General features: G+C 48.0%; 1 protein-coding gene and 1 long non-coding RNA gene across 3 annotated transcripts in view; both read left to right on the top strand.

Moving 5' to 3' along the window:
- The window catches only part of LOC144817657 (uncharacterized), a 208,894-nt gene that overhangs the window by 171,165 nt on the left and 15,095 nt on the right, over nucleotides 1-22,634 (top strand). The window lies entirely within an intron of this gene.
- Nucleotides 13,496-22,089, top strand: LOC144817658 (uncharacterized). Its single transcript, XR_013606938.1, has 2 exons — nucleotides 13,496-13,888; nucleotides 21,929-22,089. It is a non-coding gene; the product is annotated as an uncharacterized LOC144817658 (long non-coding RNA).

Genomic DNA, 22,634 nt, shown 5'->3' with positions numbered 1-22,634 from the left:
TAGGATAGAGAGAACACGGGGTGGGGGCATCGGGAGGGTGATTCAATAAACTAAAGTGTATCATATATTGGTCGGTAGTAAGAGAGTAGCATGGTAGTGTCACAATCAAGTAAGAGTATAGTGCCAAAAGACAAGGTGATCAATGATACAAAGCGATGCAGAGTCTCTGATCCAGCACCTATAAAGTTCAGGAGATCTTGGCCAGAAGGATGGTTTTCACCTCTTTCTTGAAGAGTGCAGTGGAGGAGATAAGCCTGATTTCAGGAGGGAGTGCATTCCAGATCCTGGGTGCCATTCCTGAGAAGGAGCGCTTGTAAGTTTTTTCCTTCCGGAATCTACGAGGTTTCAGGAGTAGATTTTTTGTACTTCTATTGGATCTCAAACCTCCTGATATAGACAACTTTTGAGCGAGGTAGTTGGGTGCCTTGTGGTGCACGGCCGAGTGTGTAGAGACTTTAAGTCTGGGGATATATGCGAATGTTTTCTTGAGCCAGTAATGAGTCTCGCGGCAGCGTTCAGGGAGGCTCTTAGGGGTGCTGTTGTGGATAGCGGAAGCCCGCTGAGGGCCACAATTCCGTAGTCTATGCGAGGGATGACTAAAGCTTGTACAGCAGTTTGGAAGTCTTTGGCAGGGAGGAAGGGTTTAAGTTTCCTCAGTGTGTTGATTTGGAAATTAGCTCCTTTTGTGGCTTTGCTAACGTGCTGTTGCATGTTGAGCTTGGCGTCGAGTGTGATGCCTAGGGATTTCGCAGAATCCACGATGGTAGGTTGGACATTGAGTGCTGTTAGGTTATTGAGCCAGGTTTGGGTGGTGGAAATTTTCGCCGGAGGTGAGATGAGTAGGAACTCAGTTTTCAGAGCATTTAGTTTGAGGTGATTATCGGCCAACCAAGATTGAGTGTTACTAAGTGTGGAATTCAGAAGTTTGATATCTTCCGGGGATTGTAGCTTTAGGTAAAGTTGTGTGTCATCGGCGTACATATGGAATTGAACATTGGATGCTTGGAGCAAGGTGGCGAGCGGTTCCATGACGAGGTTGAACAGTGTGGGGGAGAGGGAGGATCCTTGTGGAACACCTAGATCTGCAGGCACAGGTGTAGATAGCACATTGTCGATCTTGAACTTCTGAGACCGGTTATGAAGGAAGGAAGAAAACCATTTGAGAACAGTTCCCGATAGACCCATTCTAGTGCTTACCAGCTCCAGTAAGTTCTCATGTTTGACCGTGTCAAATGCTGAAGAGAGGTCAAGAAGGATGAGGAGGCAGTACTCATTGCGATCAAGGATTTGGAGGGCGTCATCAATTATGTGTGTCATAGCTGTTTCCGTGCTATGTTTCGCTCGGAAGCCTGATTGATGAGGGTTGAGGAGGTCAAATTGGTCAATGTGTTTTGTTAGTTGGAGTTGGACACATTTTTCCAGCAGTTTGGCCAGGGTGGGGATATTGGTGATAGGGCGGTAATTGTTCAGGTCAGACGGGTCAGCTGTAGGTTTCTTGAGTATAGGCGTGACTTGCCCCACCTTAAGTGAGTCTGGAATGAGACCTTGTTGAAGGGAGCTGTTGATGATTTGGGTCCAAAGTGGGAGGAGCAGGGGGATGAAGTCTTTTACAGCATTAGCAGGTAGGGGGTCTATGAGGTGATTAGAGGGCTTCAAGGTGCAGAGCAGTTTGTGTATTGCTTCTTCCGAGTAGGTGTCGAAGTACAGCCATGATGCCTTGTTTTTAGGTTGAGTGTTAGACATTCTGGTGTGGCTGGGGAATCGGCTTCCATCCATGATAAGGTCATTTCTTATGTTGTCGGTCTTTAGCTTAAAGAAAGCAGAGAAGGGTTCACAGTGTGGGGTGTCGCTTGTTGTGCTATTTGATTGTAAGGGTTGTGTCTTTGTTTGAGTCTTGATTAGTTCGAACAGTTTTCTTGGCCTGTTTTTTGCTTCGTCCAACTGACGGCTAAAGAAGTCCGACTTTGCGCGCTTTATTTTCCTAAAGTAGGCATTTCTCTTGTTCTTAAGCGTTTTGAGATGCAGTGATGAGGGGTCAGATCTCCAGGTGCGCTCTGCCATTCGCATAGTACGCCTGTCCTCATTGAGTCTGCCGTCATACCAAGGGTTAGAGATTTTGGTGGAGACTCTCTTCAGTTGCAATGGGGCGACTTCATTGACTATTGAATTCATAGAGTCAAGGTAGTGATCGGTCAGTGATTGAACATCCGAGGCACCTGAAGGGGGAAGGAGGAGACTGCCGATGTGGGGAGGCAGGGCAGTGGGGTTAAGATTCTTCATGTCCCTTTTCCAGGTTTTGGATTTGGTGGGTTGAGCCGGGTTAGGTTTAACTTTTTCGTTGATAAAGAAGGTGATAATGTGGTGGTCTGACCAGTAGCAGGGTTGGATCGCCTCCAATTGGGTAGAGTCCTCTTTGGCGATGATGAGATCGAGTATCGAGCCTTTGTCGTGTGTTGGTCTATCGCATATTTGGGTGAGGTCAAGCGCATTAAGGAAAGTTTTGAGACTATTCTCCACTGTGTCTTTCTGATCGTTCCAGTGGAGATTAAAGTCACCCAGGTAGACTTGGGTGGTCTGCCGACCGGCATTGGATGTGATCGTGTCCATGAGTTGTTGGGTGAATATGAGGTTGTCACCAGGCGGGTGATAGATGAGATGTAAAGCACAAACTTGTTTGCCCTCGCTGGTGATATCGAGGCAGAGGAGTTCACAGGAAGTAAGGGAGGGGGAGGTGGCTTTAGTAAGGGAGAGGTTGCTCCTAAAAATGCATGCAATTCCCCCGCCCGTCTTTCCAGGCCTGTCCAGTCTAATGATGTGATAATTGGGGGGGGACTAGTATGTCCATTATCGGGGTAGAGGCTTCAGTAAGCCACGTTTCAGTCAGAATGGCTAGGTCCGGGTCCATTGCTGAGACGAGATCAGCGATGTCGGAGGAGTGTCTCTGGGCCGATCTGCAATTGAGTAGGATGCATTTGAGTTTGGGAGTGAGAAGGGTGGTCGAGCCTTCTAGAGAGAGGGGGACTTTTCTGAGGTTGTTAGGGACGGAACCTCTGTTGCTAAGGGTTGGGAGCCTGAGAGGATTTGAGAGAATTGTGGGTATGGGGATGTGTGTGTTGGATATGTGTTTTACCGGACCTGGGCCATAAGAGCGTAGGAGGGAGCATAGGTCGCGGTCCGACAGTGAGTTGAGGACACGACGGGTGCGGTGGGAGTTATTGCGAGCGGGGATAGTCGGCCAGAGCGGGGGTCGTTGGAGGCGAGGGTATGTAGGGAGGGTGCGTCGTTTGTAGGGTAGTGGGATGGTGGGAGGTAGACTGGGCTGTGAGAAGAGAAGGTCTTTGATTGCGTGGAGATCTTTTTTGACTTGTAGGAGATCCTCTTTGACTTGTTGGAGGGTGGATAAAGTCGAGTCAAGAGGTGGATTGGAGATGGGGTTGGTGGTGAGAGCCATTGGTGAGTGGTTGAGTAGTGAGCTGGAAAGCGAGCAGGGTATCGAGGGGGGGATATGCTAGCGTTGTTGGAAGGTTCTACGGTGATAATGAGTGGGATGGCATTTGATGTGTGAGCGGATTTGTGGGCGAGGGGTGTGGGTGAGGTAGGGGGAGGGTGGAAGGCATAGGTAGTGACTTCAGTGGGGGGCGGTGCCGGTGAGTTGAAGAGTGAGTGAAGGCTGAAGACAATGGGGGTGGCAGGAAGGTAGTGGGGGCTGAGAATGGGAGGGGAGAGAGGGGGGATGCTAAGGTAAGGGAGGCGGTATGTTCTGTGGGACTGGTTGGGAGGGTGGGGGTGTCGTGAGTGAGAGTGGGGAGGGAGCTGAAGAGGGAGAGGGATCTGCCGCGGGGGGAGGGAAGGGGGGGAGATAAACTCCGGACGGTGGTGTGTTCAGAAGCGTTCGTGGGGGGTGTAGCGTGGGGGGAAGGGGGCGTGGGGGTATCGAGGATGTGGGTGTATCGAGGATGTATGGGGGGGAGTGTACTCACGTGGGGACTGAGAGTGGGGGGGAACAAAGGGTGGGATTTGTCATTGTGCGTGCCGTTCTGGTGCTGATCTAGGTAGGAGGTGTTGTGGGTGGGAGTTGTTATGTCAGGGTAGAGAGGGATGGGAGTGGTATGAGTGGGGGTCAAAGGGGTAGTGTTAGAGGGGCGGCTAGTGTATGAGGGGGAGAGATTTGTGACTGCGCTTGGGGAGTGTGGGGCGGTAACAGCAGGTGGGCGATTGACTAGGGTGCTGGGGGTAGAGGTGAGGTGCATGTGGATCCCGACGCTGAGCTATGTTAGAAGTGTTGTGGGTGGGGGCTGCGACGTCAGGGGTGATAGTGCTGGTGGAGTTCTGGGTGGGGGTCCGCAGCTTGGAAAGGTGCTCTATGAACTTGGGGAACAGGTTGTCTAGTAGTTCCAGGTTCTTGTCCGTGGATTGAATTAGGACAATCCCGTTGTTGTAGATAGTAATGGTGGTTCTGCCAGGGAAGAGTTGGGAAGGTGTGATAGAGAGTTAGGCCATGAGCTGTTTTCCTGGTGGTGGAGACGGTGAGTAGGGTTAGGAACGCTTTTCTCCATTGGGCTCTGCGAGAGGTGTGGAAGATGATATCAATGTTCAGGGCTCCATTGCCCGGTGAGAAGTAGGTGTCGGCAAAGGGTGTTTCAGGGTGCGACCTCAAGAAGTTATGTTTAAAGCATTTAGCGGCTTTTTTGGTGAGAGTGGAAGGGTAGTTGATTCTATATGTGTGCTTACCGATGAGATCCATGTTAGGATGGCTGTAACGTTGGGTGTGGGAGGAAAGACGACAATAAAACTGTCAGCCGTTGGTTACCGGGCACAGGAGTGACACTAGTGAGTGGCCAAAAGTAGCCAAAAATATAAGAGGTAGCAATCGGTGCAATCCAGGAACAAACAGTGCGTAGGTGCAGCTTACACAATGTACAATATATGAGATGTAGCAATCAGCTTACACCATGTACAATATATGAGAGGTAGCAACCAGATAGGTGGAGCCAAATTGACACATCATAATGTAAGAGGTAGCAACGGTGTAATCCAGGTGTAGAAAGTGGCTGGGTGCAGCTTACAAGACTAACGAAATATATGAGGTAATAATCAGTGCATCATAGTGATAAAAGTGAGATGGGAGCAGCTCACCAGACTGAAACAACTGAGTGAGGTAGCGGTCATTGAATAATAGGGATAAAAGTGAGATGGGTGCAGCTTACAACATAGACAGTATACAAATATGAATAAAATACTAGTGAATTACTGGAGCCAATATAGGTGCAAACAGATGACTGCAATAAACAAATATGACATTAATAAGCAATCTGTAGAATATGAGGTAGCAATCAGTGCACTGTCGGTGAGGAAAAGAGGAAATGGGTGCAAGTTACATAAAGTGTAAAAGTACCAATAGTAATATAATACTGCAATAAAAGGCAAACACTTAATCGCATAAAGATTTAAGTACATAGCTATGTAGAGTCTGTGGTACCGATAGTCAAGAGTAGTCAGAAAGACTAGTCCATGATGGCCGCCAATGAGAAAGGGTGGTCTAAATATGGCCGCCAAGTGAGGGGATCATTAGTCCTCTTTTGGTTGTTACTGTTTTCAGAGCAGGGAAGAGCAGTTTCAGATTCTATTCCGGCTGGCTCAGGATCTTGCATGCCATGGGGAGTCTTATCTCAGTTTTTTGTTATCTTAAGTGGAGCTGCTGAGGGGCCTCGTGGGCTCAGGTGGTACAGGAGGGGATTAGGTGCTCAGTTTATGACCCCCGCCATTTTGAGCAACAGAGGTTTTTGTAAAACAAAGACGAGTGGGGCAAAGTGCGTACCTTTTCCCGCAAAAACGCATGGGGCAGAGTAAATACCTTTTTCAGCTTTTGCTTCAGTGTGTGTTCTGTAGTCCCAGCCTCAGGGGCAAAGACGATCTTTGCCAGCGTTTGCAGCGGGGGGGGGGGGACGACCAGCCACCCCACAGCAAGGCGCCAGCTTCCTCTGGTGTCCTGACGGTGGCAGCAGGCAGAGGACGAGCAGCCAGGCAAACAGCTCACCCAGCAGGTCAGGGAGATCACTCCCGTCGTGAGTCGGCCATCGGGTCTACCACCACTCAGTCAGTCAGGCGTATGCGGCGGTGCTTTCAGGCGAGGGACCCTCCAGTGTCCGCTACAGCTCCCCTCGCCTGACGTGGCCTCGTCCCGGCCGATCCGACAGAACACCCAGCGACCAGCGCCTTGATGCGGACGGGAGGGGGGGCCTCTCTCAGCCCTCCGATGCTGTGGAGCATGCGGGGGGGGGGGTCCGTCCGTCGTCGTAGCCTTGTCCCGGCCAGGCAAAGCACTCAGCGACCTGCGCCTTGAAGCGGGCGGGAGGGGGGGCCTCTCTCAATCCTCCGGTGCTGTGGAGCGGGCGGGAGGAGGGGGAGGGGTCCGTCGTCGTGGCCTCGTCCCGGCCAGGCAACACAACCAGCGACCTGCAGGCAGGCTCCTGGAAAGCCTCGCCCGCTCAGCACCATATCAGCTCGTATGTGCTCCGGTGCAGCGGAGCGGTCGGGCTCCCGGCATCGCAGCCTGCGTCCTCTGCCATGAAGCGGGGAGGGGGGCCTCTCTCAGACCTTCGACGCCGCAGGGGCTCTTCTGTTATGGCACGAGCCGGTTGCAGCGATGATCCGCGGGGAAGTGCAGGCTCGGCAGGCTCCCGGGGCTTCAGCTGCACAGTCCAGCAGCGCGATGGGGGAGCCTGAAGGCGAGTGTCCAGTAGCCGATCGCAGGCTATGCAGGTTCCAGGATCAGCTCAGCAGGTTCCCGGGGCTTCAGCTGCACAGTCCAGCAGCGCGATGGGGGAGCCTGAAGGCGAGTGTCCAGTAGCCGATCACGGGGCTATGCAGGTTCCAGGATCAGGTAAGCGGGCAATCCACATTGCCTCCGAGTTTAGCCTTACTGCTCGTGCTATGTTACCAAGGGGGTGAGCAGGGGTTATCTTGGTGTGTAACTCCCTTGCCCTGACGTGGAAGTCTCTGACTGACTTTGGCGCAAGTCCTGGCCAGGCAGGGATCTAATTTCTAACATTGCCTGGCAGCGGAAGGGATCCGGATTTGTGTTTGCGCTGTACTGCAGTGGCAGCTGGCTGCACCCCAAAACTCTGCATTTTAGATGAATCACATTTTGGGGATTATATTTTCAAAATTGTTCTGAATGTCATTTCTTGGGAAATGTGTTTCTTGTGCACTGTGAGTTAGGTGTCACTAGCTCTGGGTGGTTTTCTATCCCCTAAGTGCAGTTTTGAATTTTCTGGATTCACCAGAGAGTGGGATCCAGTGGTAGCAGCGTAATTGTGTCCAGCACATTTGTTCCCCGCCCTGCGCCAAGAGTTTGGTACCTGTGTCACGTGTGGTCAGGTTGAGAAATCAGGGGTGGTAGAAACTACCTTACCGTTCCGAGGGGAGGGTGTGTGTGTGGATGAATGGTGTGTTGCACTGCTCTCCTAGAAGAACACAGTCCCTGCACCAAGTCTTCAGTTCAACAGCTTTCTTCTACAGTTCAGAAATGGCTCTTAGAAGCCATTGACCTTATCTTACCTAAAACAAAGTTAAAACAAAACTTACATCGTTGCTCTGCCCCCTGGTTTAATGAAACCTTAAAACAAGAAAAAACCAGATGTAAGAATCTAGAGAGACAATGGAGAAGGACCTACTCTCCTGAAGACAAGGATAAATATAAAACACAGCTAACAAAATATCAAAAGATGTGTAGCACAGCCAGAGCAGATTTCGTCAATACTAAAATCACGAATGCCTTGGACCAATCTAGAACACTTTTTAAATTGGTGAAGGAGTTGGCGGGCTCCAACACGTCACAACCCCCACCGGAACTTTATAAAACACAATGTGACCTTTTGGCCACCTTCTTTATTAATAAAGTTGACTTAATTCATCAAGACATCAACCAAGATCCCAATAACCATTTTCCAGTCACTTCAGCCATAACTAATAATGCACTTTCCGAACCCATCAATGACATATATATGTCAGATTGCTCCACTTCATCAAATGCATCGATCGCTATTCTTGCAGAATGGCCTCTCTTGAACCCTGACATGGTTCAGAAGTTGCTGAAGACAATTAAATCAGGCTAACCTAAAGACCCGCTGCCATGCACTGTTTTAAGGTTGCTCAGTGGCAATGTTTTTGAAACCATCACTGATCTTCTGAACTCATCGCTGACTGAAGCAACTGTACCCAGTGAATGGAAACACGCTATGATCCATCCTCTTTTAAAGAAAGCCGGAGCTGACCCTAATCTGCCATCCAATTTTCGCCCTATTTCATTGCTGCCCACCTTTGCCAAAATATTAGAAAAGCACGTCCACCGGTGCCTCACGGATTTTATCACCACTCACGACCTACTACCTTCCCATCAGTCGGGATTCCGTTCAGGATTCTCCACCGAGACCACCCTGTTGGGCGTCACCGAAAACATCCGCCGTTTGGTTGATCAGGGCGAAACAGTAGCACTTGTGCTGCTTGACCTCAGCGCGGGGTTCGACACCGTGTCGCACGTGGTCCTCGCCCAGACACTCCATTCCATAGGCATCAGGGGCGCGGCTCTCGAATGGATAAAATAATTACTGAAAGACCGCACATTTCAAAATGTTTCGCAAACCGCCTGTTATGACATCATGTCATTCAAACATGGAGTACTACAGGGCTCTATTCTTAGCCCGTTACTCTTTAATGTTTACATGAGCCCCTTAGCAAAAATAGTGGAGGAAACAGGACTGCTTATGTTTTCGTATGCAGACGACTCCCAGCTGCTTTTCTCTCTTTTATCAGCTGACCCGAACACTTCCTCCTCGCTACAGCTCGGACTCAGTAAAATCTCAGGATGGATGAACAATTTTTTTTTTAAATTGAACAGCGGTAAAACGGAACTAATTTTGCTGGGAAAGAACAAAGGGCTATGGGGCCCTCAACATTGGCCATCTGAAATGGGTACCCCCCCCACCCCTGTTACACATGCTCGCAATTTGGGCATCATCATTGATGACTCGCTCAATTTACACAAACAAGCGGTGAAAACTTCGGCTACCTGTTTCACCATACTTAAATGGCTAAAAAAGATCTGCTGGATGCTACCCGAAAACACCAAAAAGACTGTTGTCAATGTTCTAGTAACATCAAGGCTTGACTACGGAAACGTTCTCTATCTGGGGGCAAATAAGATCACAGTCCGTAGATTACAGACAATTCAGAACGCTGCAGCAAGATTATTATGCAAAATTCCCTTTGCGAAGCCCGCTACAAAATACATAAGAAACCTCCACTGGTTAAAGGTCGAGAACCGAGTTAAATTTAAATCTCTATGCTTCATGCACCGAATTTTCACCAATAACGCCCCCAAATACCTGCAAAATCTAGTGCGTCCCTATCGTCCCACCAGATCTCTTCGATCCTCTATGGCTAATTTTTTCGAAATTCCAAAGTTCAGATTGTCACGCATGGGTGGCAGGTCCTTTTCATTCCTTGGACCATCACTTTGGAATTCAATGCCGCTGACATTACGATCGGAGCTGAGCTATGTCAAGTTTAGGAAAGCCTTAAAGACCTGGCTATTCGACATCTAGCAGGCTATAGCCCACTATTATTGGATCTGTTGCGCCGGGAAACCCTTTGTTGGGTAGCTGTGCGCCCTATAAATGTAATAAATAAATAAATAATAAATAAATAAATTGCACTGGACAAGTGAGTGTGAGTTCCATGAGATAGGGAGCTTGCTGAATACTTTGTGAATTGTGTACTCTTACTTCAGCTCAGACTGTTGGGTCCCCTGTGTTGCACGTGTCTGTGAGCATCCTGCCAAGATGGAATCTTCTTTTAACCTCTGTGGTCTGTTTAGGTACAGTATGCATGAGTTGGTACAGTTTTGTGAGGAGAGAGACATCACAGTGAATGAGTCAGACACCCAGTCCAAGCTTAGGGATAACCTAATCCTATGGCAGAAGGATGACTGGGAACGTGAGCACAGTGAGAGAGAGAGGGCCCGGGCCTCACACCATGAGGGTGGTGGGCCTGTGGGGAGCCCTGAAGAGTCTGAAGAGGAGGATGAAGATGACAGTGAATGGGCACCAGCAGATAGTGAGGACCCCATAGATAGGGAGTCCCTTGCTGGGTCCAGTGTAGGAGGCAGCGCCTCATCCCTTTCCCGGTCCCTGTCCCGAGAGGAGTAGGTAGATAGGAGGGAAGAGAGGGAGCACCAGCTGGCTTTGGAGAAACTCAGGTTAGAGCATGCCAAGGAGATAGCGCAACTGGGTGTGCAGGAGAGGATGGCGGAGGCTGAGAGGGCCTTTGCCAGAGAGAGATTAGCTCAGGAGGGTAGATTGTCCCCTGAGCGCAGTTTTAATTTTCTGGACTCCCCAGGGAGGTTTGAGTCCAGTGGTGGCAGCTATATAGGTTTTTAGTGTAGGAAATCCCATTCCCCAGAGTATGGTACCTGTTTCTCCAGAGGAGGAGTTAAGCTTGAAATTCAGGGGCAGTAGGAAACTGTCTCACCAGTCTTGGGAGGAGTTTGTGACTGAATGTGATGGAGCAATGTTTAATTGGGTAAAGGTTCACACGGAGGTGTGCTTTTACACACTGCTCAATATGATTCTCACAGAGCATCTGCTCAGTAATTGTTGTTGGCCGGAGTTGCGGCAGAACCTGTTGCGGTTTGGATACTCTTGTCCTTGGGAGCTTGCAAAAGAAGCAGACCGCTGGGAAAGGACCAGAGGTTCTGCAGAGTCCTTAGTGAGTGATTCCAACAGTAGTGGTTCAGGTACCTTCCAGCCCAGCGAGGTGGAAGAGGCTCCGAGTAGCCCAGCTAGGTCCCAGTATAATGAGAGGGGTGGAGAGGCTGACTACCTGGCTCAGTGGAGCGGGAGTCAGTGGGCGGCTGAGAGTCCCCAGATGCCCGAAGCCCTATCTCAGAACCTGGGTGGTTTCATGAGGGAACACCAGGTTGGGGACCTAGGCTGTCCTGTTATTCCACTTGAGGAGGATCTCCTAGTGTCTAGGGAACCTGGAGCATCTGTAACTAGAGCTCCAGGGGTTCCAGTGTCCGGCAGTGCTACTCCAGGAGGGAGGGCACAGAAGTCCGAAGTGAGGAGTGATTGGGGGATGAGTTTCCCAGTGGATGCACTGTGATGTATTTCCTATGGGTACTGTATCGATCCCCCTATTCCTGACCCTTGTCTAGTTAATAAGTAACTAGCAGCCATTCAACGGCGCAATAACCCGTTATCTGATTAAGCCATACCACGGCACAGAAGCGTGTTATCTGATTAGGTCATAGCGCATGCCATCTCATTAGGCAAGCACTATTTCTCCAGCCCCCTAATAGGCATACGGAGTTCTCAAAACAAATCAAACCTACAGCGACCTGGGAAATCCCCGCAGCCATTGTTTTGATTTCACCGAGAACTTCAGTAAAGAATGTGCTAACGGCCAGTTCGTATGACATCCTTATTGACGTATTTATGTCCATCCTTACGTCAATCTCGGCACCTTTCAGGTATAAATAATACCGACATTGCCTTAAGCAAACACACGCGGTGGTGACAAGATTGGAGCAGCGAGACTTGCCGAGGAGCCCAGCTAACAGCGAAGCCCACAGACGCTGCCCCTCCTTCCTGACGCGCTGAGACAGAGACGCTGCCTTTTCTCCTGCCGAGAAATCCACCTCCGGCGCTTCCGGCCGCCCTCGCAGGCAGCTGGGATATCAAGACCCTGAGATAGAGATACCAGCCCTCCAGCCTTCTAATTCCCAGGTACTAAACTGAATAACCCTTGCAGAGAATTCTTGAGTCAGACCCTTGGCAAAGCAAACTTAACTTAAACTGCTACTTATCTACTCCCGCCCACGTATTAGGCTTAGGTCAGGTACACTGGGGTAGGCGTGGTTAGAAGCACCAGTTGAGTACGATTAGTCAATGTATATATGTATGTATCTATTTTATCCGTTTTAAAGTATCATATGGCTCAGAAACCATATCAATGCTTTTACAGTATTATTTTATAATTCTGCTTTTACTATATGCACTTTACTTAACTATGAGTATTGCAATAATATCGATCCATTTCTCTTGTATGAGAAAAGAGACTGATCAATAAATAACACCTTTTTATTGAATACGCCCGTCTCTTCCTTTTCTCTACAATCTGGTGAAACTAAGAATGCACTGAACTGACTGAGTAAAATAAGTTGTCTTTTGTTTTCACACGACTCTAGAGATACACTCTTGATTAGGGGAGAGCAAAGTTGTCATGTTCTATGGTTGTCAGAAACTAAATCCCTTCTTGTCTATCCAGGGAGGTTAAAATCCTCCTTGCCTATTCGAGAAAGTTTCTAGTGAACTCTGAGCTAGCTGGCAAACACAAAACTTTAAGTCTAATATCGTCAGTAGAAGACCTAGTTAACCTCTGTCCTACGTCTATACTATTGAAGATATTATTCCAATGCGCAGAGCCTATTGGGATAATAGGAACTACACTACAGCACCAGTGGACCAGGGACTAGCCAGTTGGGCTAGATCTTCTCGGGGGGACCCGGGTGGCGCCACTTCTGTTCTGGGGGATCTTCACGCACTGTCAGGTGGACAGGGGACGGGAGATCTGCGCCAGACAGACAGTCACACAACACATGGGTCAGCCTCAGGGGGATGGCGTGTGAATCCCCAGAAGTCCTGGAGTACCAGGCAGTTATTCCTCCAAAGGTTCTAGACCAGAGGTTGGAAGGCCAGGTTCAGGATCTGCCTGACCTGGAGGTAAGGACGACTGTAATCAGTGTCCTGACCGGTTCTTCTTCCAGAGGTACCGCCCCAGTTGGTAGGGAGCAGGACTCTGGAAGGGGGTGCAGAGGGTGGGAGAGCCCACCTCTGACCCCGGTGCAACCTGAGGGGTTAAACCCTGGGTTGGAATGGCGTTCTAGGTGTACCCCTCGCCGGAGGAGGAGGAACCCTAGGAGAAGAGGTAGGGGGAGGAGAGCCTTCCCTGAGACTCCTGGTCCACCTGAGGTTGCAGACACTAGGCTGGAGAACCAGTGGCAGTCTAATCCTGTCTTGCAGACAGGAAGAGTGGAGAATGGCTACTATGTGCCAGGGGTTCCTACCCCCCACTCTGCGAATAGGCAAGGACCGGTGGCACCTGGGTGGCCTAGGGCCTGGTCCTGCCCGAGGACAGCTGGGGAGTACCAGTGGGGTAGCCCAGTTAGTCCCTACAGTAGTTTTAGAAGGAACCCCATGGGTTCACCGTGGCGTAGAACCGGAGGGTGTCCCAGCAGTTGCGGGCCCGCCTCCGTGTTCTATCGCCCCAAGCAGGGAAGTCCTTTACGGTGGTGATTGGTCTCCCCTGTATTTTGGCTGGAAGGGGGTTGTGTTGGACTTGGCCCTTCTGGCAGGTTCACCCCTGAACTTTTTGCTTTTGAATGTGACCTGATGGTGATTTTTGGTTTCTGCGCACTTTCACTGTGTCCCAGTGGAAAGTGCGTGCGCACTCTGAGTGCATGTGGTGAGATGGGCCTGCCCTCCCATAGGAATGCATGGGGAATGTATGTGTCCCTGTGGTAATATTTAGAATTGTATGATGCAGTCATGATGCAGTGGAACTGCATCACAGGGAATGTTCTAATGTGAACCAGTATTTTCCTTGTACTGCTGATGGTTGCTGCATATAACCTGTATATCACTAAACATATTTCAAGAACTTATTGAAGATATTTGTCTGGATTACCACATATTTGGCGACGAGGATGGGATACTGTGCAGAGGACAGAAAAGTGGCTCAACCATCACCTCTGGAACGCTGCTAAATTAATTCAGCGCTATTGAAGAAGAAAATTCATTATTGAAGAAGAAATTTTCAATCTTCTACTGTAAGTGTGCTATCTCTTATTGGAAATTCTTCATTTAATTCATAATTTTGCTGAAAGACTTTTATGAGTTCTTTAAGAAGAATTTAGTGCAAGGCTATTTAAGTTAAAACTATCAATTTAGCATTGAAATATTTAGGTCATTATATTGACAAATTTCTTGGACCTTTAAATCTCAAATGCTGTGTTTTGAGTCATGGATCTCTATTATTGAAAGATAAATAATTCAAGAAAAGCGTTTTGAACTCGAGCCTGAGAAACATTGCCTGTTGTGAAAAACATTAACTTTCAACTGCCTTACCTTTGGAACTAAGCTAATTGTTTATAATTATATATAATATATGAGCCTTCCTCTGAAGTAAAACTGCTTTGTGCCTCGTTTAATGAAGCGCGAGGAAGAGTTTAACATTGCCGTGTCTGACTGTGCAGTTAATTGAAAATAAACAATTGTCCGTGTTTCAGTGCATGTGCTTCAGCTCTTTCTATTTGGAAAGTGAACATCGTGCTATCAAGCGTGAAGGGAAGCTTCTTGATAACATCCTGCTTGTGATACCAAGCGTGAAGGGAAGCTTGGTAATTGAAAAGTAAACAGCGCGAGGCAATTACTTGTGCCACCAAGCGTGAAGGGAAGAGTCTTTGGAATTAAACAGCGCGAGGAAGAAATAGACATTGCTGTGTGCTGATAATTGAAAACAAACAAGCACATATATTTCAGCTCGTGACTGAACTGTCAGCTGAGTTATCAGATTTCATCAGCTGGTATAAGACCGAAAGTGGTATTGTGAAAGCTGTGAGAGATGCTCCTTCTCCTATTAATAAGGAACAAGTGAAGTCCTTCTTGGGCCTTGCTGAATATTGTTCTAAATTTGTGCCTAAATTTGCTGATTTAGTGGAACCTATGAGGCTTCTTTTAAAAAAAGGGATGATGTTTGAATGGAGTGCTGAATGTGAGGATGCTTTTGTTAAGGTGAAAGATAGTCTTTCCAATGCCCTGTCATTGGGACATTTTGACTTTAAGAAAAAGTCTATTTTGATCACGGATGCGAGCAATGTTGGTTTAGGGGCAGTGTTGTTACAGGCGTCAGATAGTAATGAAACTATCATTGGCTTTGCTTCACGTAGATTACAGGGAGCAGAAAAATCATATTCTACTATAGTGTTACGACCCACGGCGGTGGGACACAGTGAACACTGCTTAGAGCCATGTTTACCAGGAAAAGACTACAATTCCCATGATCCCTGGAGGCGAGCGACGCGTCTGGCTATGACGTCACTTCACGGAAGCCTCAAGACGGAGTGGATCCGGCACCGCCTCGCCGTTTATTCTGGTTCCTGAGTGCTGTCACGGTAGGATCCCGTATCCCTGTTTGGTGCAGTGTATCCTTTTCTGGTTTGCTACTGTTTAAATCCTTCGTGAGACTTTCCTTGTGTCCCGCAGTGGCGGTTTTCCGCTCTGGGGGAAACCTCCTCTTGGCGGGTACCGGAGCCTAGTTTCTGAGGACATTTGGGACCTGACAGAATAAACGGCCCAAGAATTTAGTCCTCCCGTAGTACGATACCATGTCCACCCTCGAAGATGTCATGGCAGCTTTGGCTCTGGTACAGGCTGAGTTACAGGCCTCCAGAACTGAAACTGCAACATTGCAGGCACAGGTGGATAGAATGAGTAGAAACCCCTTTAATGCAGGCACCCAGCCCGCTTCCTCCTTGGTGGTGGAAGTTCCCGCCCCGATACCCTTGGCCCCTCCAGAACGATTCCATGGGGATAGTGATAAAGTACAAGTGTTTCTCACTCAAGTCCTTCTACACTTCTCATGCAAACCTAAGGTCTTTAACACTAATCAAGCAAGGGTGGCCTTTCTCATATCCTATTTGGCGGGGGATGCAGCTCAATGGGCAGTACCACTAGTAAAGAGAGACGATCCTTTGTTAAGGGATTGGGAGGCATTTCGGTCAGATTTCGAGAAAACCTTTAACCGCAGGTCAGCCACCTTGTCTGCAGATAGGGAATTGCTGGGGTTAAGACAAGGAAACAGGGATCTGATAGCATACCTTAATGACTTTAGGAGGCTAATTGCTGAAACTGAATGGCCCGAAGACAAGCGTTTAGCCATCTTTTACACCGGATTGACTGGCGAGATGAAAGACGTCCTGGCCCAAATAGACCCTCAGCCCAGTACTTGCGAAGACATGATTAGCCTGGTATTGAGGCTGGATCATCGCCTTAGTGATAGAAGGGGAGAAACTCGGCGGAAGGACAAGGCAATGCCCAGTTATGAGCACCCCAGAACAACAGATGTAACGTCCTCAACAAAACCCGAGCCCATGGAAATAGGGGCAGTTAGATCCCCTCTGACGGCAGAGGAAAGGGAATATCGAAGAAAGAGGGGATTGTGCTTGTATTGTGGCAGGAAGGGGCACTTCATACGGGAATGCCCAACGAGAACAAAAACCCGGTATGAAAACCGGAAGGTGTCTGTGTTGTCTTCCGAGCAGAAGTCGGGAAACGAGAAGGCTTGAAGAGGAATGAAGGGTGCCCTTCAAGTAAGTTGTTTATCCCTTCTTTGGATAAAAAAGGCACAAAAGAAGCTGTACATTTCTATGTGGACATAGGTGTGGACATACATGAGGAAAGGATATGGATTAGAGCAATGTTGGACTCGGGAGCGACTGGCTGTTTCATGGATCATGCCAAAGCCAGTAGCCTAGGTTTGGAACTGCAAGAAAAGGAAACCCCTGAAGCCGTTTTTGCAGTGGATGGGCGGAAGTTGGATTCCGGACCTATCCGGTTACAAACCAAGGAACTATGTATGTCAATGGGTGTAGAACATCAGGAAAGGTTGTTTTTCAACATTATACACGCACCGCAGTATGGGGTGATTCTTGGACTTCCTTGGCTGAGGAAACACAATCCCGCAATAGATTGGGAAAGTCAGGTTCTACACTTTTCATCGGAGTTCTGCCAAAGGAATTGCTATCCGACAAAACTCAGTCCTGCTACGGGTTTGGCTAGCATCCATCATATTGCCACGGCAGTTGAACATGATGTGGAACTTCCGGCTGAATACCAAGACTTGGCAGAGGTGTTTAGTGAGGCTAAAGCGGAAACATTACCACCCCACAGACCGTATGATTGCCAAATAGATTTAATTCCTGGGGCTAAAATACCAGCCGGGCGAGTGTATGCTCTGACGGAACCAGAGACTCTGCATCTCCGTTCATACTTGGATAAGCTATTAGAGCTCGGATTCATCAGGGAATCTAAATCTCCTGCTGCCTCTCCGTTATTCTTCATCCCAAAGGCCAATGGCGATCTTCGCGCTTGTGCTGACTACAGAGCATTGAACGCCATTACGGTGAAGAATAAATACCCCCTTCCTTTAATCAACGTATTACTAGAGCAGGTGAAGGATGCAGTGATTTTCACGCGGCTAGACCTAAAGGGGGCTTACCACTTAGTCCGAATGAGATCCGGGGATGAGTGGAAGACAGCCATCAAAACCCGTTTTGGGCTGTACGAATATTTAGTGATGCCCTTTGGGCTGTGTAACGCGCCGGCAGCCTTCCAGTTTTTTTTGGATGATGTTCTTAAGGAGTACTTGGATCGCTTCGTCGTTGTATATATAGACGACATCTTAATCTACTCCTCCACCACGAAACAACATACGGGTCATGTGAAGGCTGTGCTGCGTACTTTGTTGGAGCATCGACTATACTGCAAGCTCAGTAAGTGTGAGTTTAACACTAACTCAGTGGAATTTTTAGGGGTAATGCTCACACCAAAGGGCCAGGAAATGTCCGAAAGGAAAGTTTTGGCAGTAAAAGAGTGGCCTACACCCAAAACAGTAAGAGACATCCAGTGCTTCATTGGGTTTGCGAATTTTTATCGCAGGTTTATTGAAAACTTCTCTGCTATGGCCTGCCCGATGACAAGACTATTAAAGAAGAAGGTGGCCTTTGTATGGACCGAAGAAGCCCAAAGAAGTTTCGAGGAGCTGAAGAAAGCCTTTGTTTCGGCTCCTGTTCTGGTGCATGCAGACCCCAGCAAGCCTTTTATAGTGGAAGCTGACGCTTCTGATGTAGCAGTGGGAGCTGTGCTATCACAACGCCATTCTGACACGGGCCAGTTACATCCAGTGGCTTATCTATCTCGTACACTGAATCAGGCTGAACGAAACTACGTAATAGCAGAGAAGGAGCTGCTGGCGATAAGAACAGCCTTTCTGGAATGGAGGCATCATCTCATGGGGGCTAGACATGCTGTAACTGTTTATACGGACCATCGCAATTTACAGTACATGGCTGCGGCACGCCACTTAACGCCTAGACAGATGCGGTGGATGATGCATTTTGCGGAATTCGACTTCATCGTAACCTACAGGCCGGGAAAGGATAACCGAAAGGCAGATGCATTATCTCGACAGTACACCAGGACCGACCCTACAGTCAGAAGAGAAGAGGCCATCATCAACCCAGAGAAGGTTATAGGCGTCACCTGTACCCAGATGTTTCTACGCAGCATCCTTAGAAACATTCAGAGAGAGGACTGGAAGAAATGGTTAAATGCACACAAAGAGTGGACAATGGTGCAGGGTCTCCCCATGCGAAAGAAACAGTTGCTATTACCCATTCAGGCCCTACGGAAGCAAGTGTTTCAGTGGTGTCACAATGCCCCTTGTGCAGGACATAACGGCAACATCAAGACTCTCGAGCGGATACAGAGACAATTCTGGTGGGCAAACATCAAAAAAGACGTCACGAATTGGGTGGCGGAGTGCCCGGTTTGTAGCCAGATGAAGACGAGGCATACCAAACAGTCAGGTTTATTACAGCCTCTCCCCACGCCTGACGTTCCATGGGAATGCATTTCAATGGACTTTGTGGTGGGCATGCCAGTCGATCAGGGGTGTACAGTCATCTTAGTGGTAGTGGATTATCTGACCAAAATGGCGCATTTTATCGCATGCAAGAAAGTACCTTCTGCTAGTATGTTGGCGCATCTAATCCTCCAAAACATAGTGAGGTTGCATGGGTTACCCAGGGTGATCATATCCGACAGGGGCAGTCAATTTACGGCTAGATTCTGGAAGACATGGTGTAAGGCATTATGTATAACAACCAGCACATCCACGAGTTTCCACCCACAAACAGATGGGCAGACAGAAAGGGCAAATCAAACCTTGAAACAGTATTTGAGATGCTACGTGGATGTTACTAACGAGGATTGGGTGGATAGGTTATGGTTGGCTGAAATAGCTTATAACAGCGCTGTTCATGGGTCCACAAAACATGCCCCCTTTTTTAGCACATACGGTTTTCACCCTAATTTCACTCCGTTCCATCACCCAGCTTCCGCATCCCCTGTCCCCGAAGTTCAGGAAAGAGTGCAGAACCTCCAGGAGACCTGGCGGAAGGTTAAGGGGCACCTAGTACAAGCCAAGGCGAGGTACAAGGCCTACGTAGATAAGCACAGACAAACTGGTCCAGTGTACAAAAAAGGTGACTATGTATGGTTATCCACAAAGAACATACGATTTAGGAGGTACAGTATATTCAACCCTAAATACATAGGTCCTTACAAAGTGCTTAAACTGGTGAATCCTGTGGTGGTGAAGCTGGCTTTACCTTCATCCTTGAGAATACATCCAGCATTTCATGTATCACTAGTCAAACCCACGCATGTTGGTAAAAAGATCAGGCCCTCTCCTGTTGAGGTCAATGGTGAGGAAGAGCATGAGGTGAGGGGTATAGTGGATTCCAAGATCTATCGCACCAGATTGTGGTATCTGGTGGCTTGGAAGGGGTACGGAAATGAAGAGAATTCGTGGGAGCCTGCTTCAGGTGTACATGCTCCCAAATATGTTCAGCTGTTTCACAAACGTTTCCCCCACAAACCATGTCTCTGTCAGTGTTCTTCTGGGGAGGGATGTACTGTTACGACCCACGGCGGTGGGACACAGTGAACACTGCTTAGAGCCATGTTTACCAGGAAAAGACTACAATTCCCATGATCCCTGGAGGCGAGCGACGCGTCTGGCTATGACGTCACTTCACGGAAGCCTCAAGACGGAGTGGATCCGGCACCGCCTCGCCGTTTATTCTGGTTCCTGAGTGCTGTCACGGTAGGATCCCGTATCCCTGTTTGGTGCAGTGTATCCTTTTCTGGTTTGCTACTGTTTAAATCCTTCGTGAGACTTTCCTTGTGTCCCGCAGTGGCGGTTTTCCGCTCTGGGGGAAACCTCCTCTTGGCGGGTACCGGAGCCTAGTTTCTGAGGACATTTGGGACCTGACATATAGAGAAGGAAGCATTGGCATGCTGTTGGGGAATAGCGCATTTTAGGTATTATCTGTGGGGGTTGCCTTTTGTTGTGAAGACGGATCATAAACCTTTAGTCCATGTTTTTAAAGGTGGTCGGGGTTTAGATGGAAGTGTGACTCCCCGTATATCGAGGTGGTTGCTATCTGTTTTAGACTACAATTTTGTGGTTGAGTATGTGCGTGGCAATAGGAATGTTATTGCGGATTGTCTCTCTAGAATGCCGGTGAAAGATGATTCTTGTGTGGAAATTTTGGAAGATTTTGTTGTTAATGTTGACAGTGAATTTGCTGTTTGTCAGGATGAGTGGAGAGAAGCTATGGAAAAGGATGAGGAATATAAGAAGGTGAAAGATTTGATTATGAATTCTTGGAATGGATCTAGTGAAGGGACAGTACATAAACAATACATGTCAGTTAAGCATGAACTTAGTTTGCAAGGTGACAACATTTTTAGAAGAAATAGGATAGTTCCACCGGTTTTGTTGAGGCCAAAGTTGTTGAGAATTGTACATGAGGGGCATTTAGGTAGGAGTTTGACTAAGCGAAGATTAACCCCTTCCATGTGCATGACGAGCTGAGCTCGTCATGAGTTGCGCCGCTCGCATGCTCATGACGAGCTCAGCTCGTCATGTAACGCGGCTTTTGTAAAAAAGCCGCACAGCGCGAAAATCGCGGCCCACGCATGCGGTTAAGAGAATCTTATTTCTGGCCGGAGATGGACAAGAATGTGGAAGATCTTGTGCGAGATTGTAATGCTTGCAGCAATAGTGATAAGGTAAAGTCTATAAGAGAACCTCCATTGAGATGTGTGGAACTACCTATGAAACCTTGGGAGAAATTAGGTTTGGATATTTTGGGTCTGATTGACAGGTTGGGAAGCAATAATCGGTTTTTACTTGTATTGGTTGATTACCATAGCAAATGGTTTACTTGCAAATCAATCGGGCAAGTCTGCACTGCAAATGTGATAGCGTTTTTAAATGAAGTTTTCTTAGAAGAAGGGGTGCCAAAAACTCTTGTAACTGATAATGGGGTTCAGTTAGTTTCTTCGGAAATGACTAGTTTTCTTTTTAGTCTTGGAGTTAGTCATGAGAGAGTGGCTTTTTTCCGTCCGCAAGCCAATGGACTTGTGGAAAGGGTGAATAGGATTGTAATGGATTGTATTCAACTTTCTCTGGCTAATGGTTTGTCATGGAAGGATGAATTATGGAGAATGATGTGGGGTCATAGGATTACGCCTCATTCGGTGACTGGAATTTCTCCTTTTGTGGCGTTGAAAGGAAGGGAGCCTGGTACTAAGGAATCTCCTATGTGGTTGAAGGAAAAAAAACAAGTATGGGTTGATAGGGAAAGAATGAGATCGAGAGTTGTAGATTGTCAGTGGCGTAATAAGATGGATTTTGATAGTAGGAAAAGTGCTAAGGAATTGGTGTTTGTGGAAGGTGATTGAGTTGTAAGAAAATTTGGTTTTGTAAAAAAGGGAGATAGTAAGTTTTCTCAGCCACATAAAGTAATTTCTGTCAAAGGTTCAGTGGCTGAATTAGATGATGGTAAGAAGTGGAGTTTTGGTAGTTTGTGCAAAGTATCTCATTTGTAATGTTATGTTTAAATGTGCATTTTCATTCTGTAATTATTGTATATATGTTTTCCTGTAATACGAGTATTTTATGGATTGAATATTATATCTAATGTTTTCTTATATATATTTTTTTGTTTCTCTTTTAGATTCCGTAAGGGGGAAGATATGTGGTAATATTTAGAATTGTATGATGCAACTGGTGGACCTGCATCACAGGGAATGTTCTAATGTGAACCAGTATTTTCCTTGTACTACTGATGGTTGCTGCATATAACTTTTATTTCATTAAACATATTTCAGGAACTTATTGAAGATATTTGTCTGGATTACCACAGTACCTGGTAGTTCCTGATGCGTGGGGTGTGCAGGCTCGAGTCTGGTATGTGCGGACTCGTGTGATTGAATGCTGCGCAATGATGCATGCGGCGTGTTTGTGTCTAGTGTGGAAGTGCCACTTCTAGAAGTGTGCCTGTCTGTGCAGTGAATGTGCTGGCGTGTGATTGGCTGGAGCTGGCTGGGATGCCAGACTCCATGAGTCATGATGGGTGTGCCTGGTGGTGGTGAGTGTGGAGATTAGCATGCTGATGTGAGGGAGGGGCTACACCTGGGTCCTGAATAGGGCTGGGCTTTCCCCACACAATGCTGGCTCCGCCCCCTGTGGTGCGTCTAATGACCCTAGCCTCCCTAGTGAATAGAAAGGGTTATTGAGCACATCAAGGGTGCTCCAAAACCAGCTGCGACTGGTTTCTCCCCCACCCTGCACCTCAGACAAAGGGTTTAACTGTATGAAAAGGGGCTGTGTCCCCATGAAAGGTTGTTCTCTTCCAGGATCCTATCTGAGTGGGGGCTGCT

Source organism: Lissotriton helveticus, chromosome 2_1, assembly GCF_964261635.1.
Source record: "Lissotriton helveticus chromosome 2_1, aLisHel1.1, whole genome shotgun sequence".
Lineage (NCBI taxonomy): Eukaryota > Metazoa > Chordata > Amphibia > Caudata > Salamandridae > Lissotriton > Lissotriton helveticus.
The sequence above is the reverse complement of the archived record's forward strand: the minus strand, read 5'-3'. Positions and strand labels throughout refer to the sequence as shown.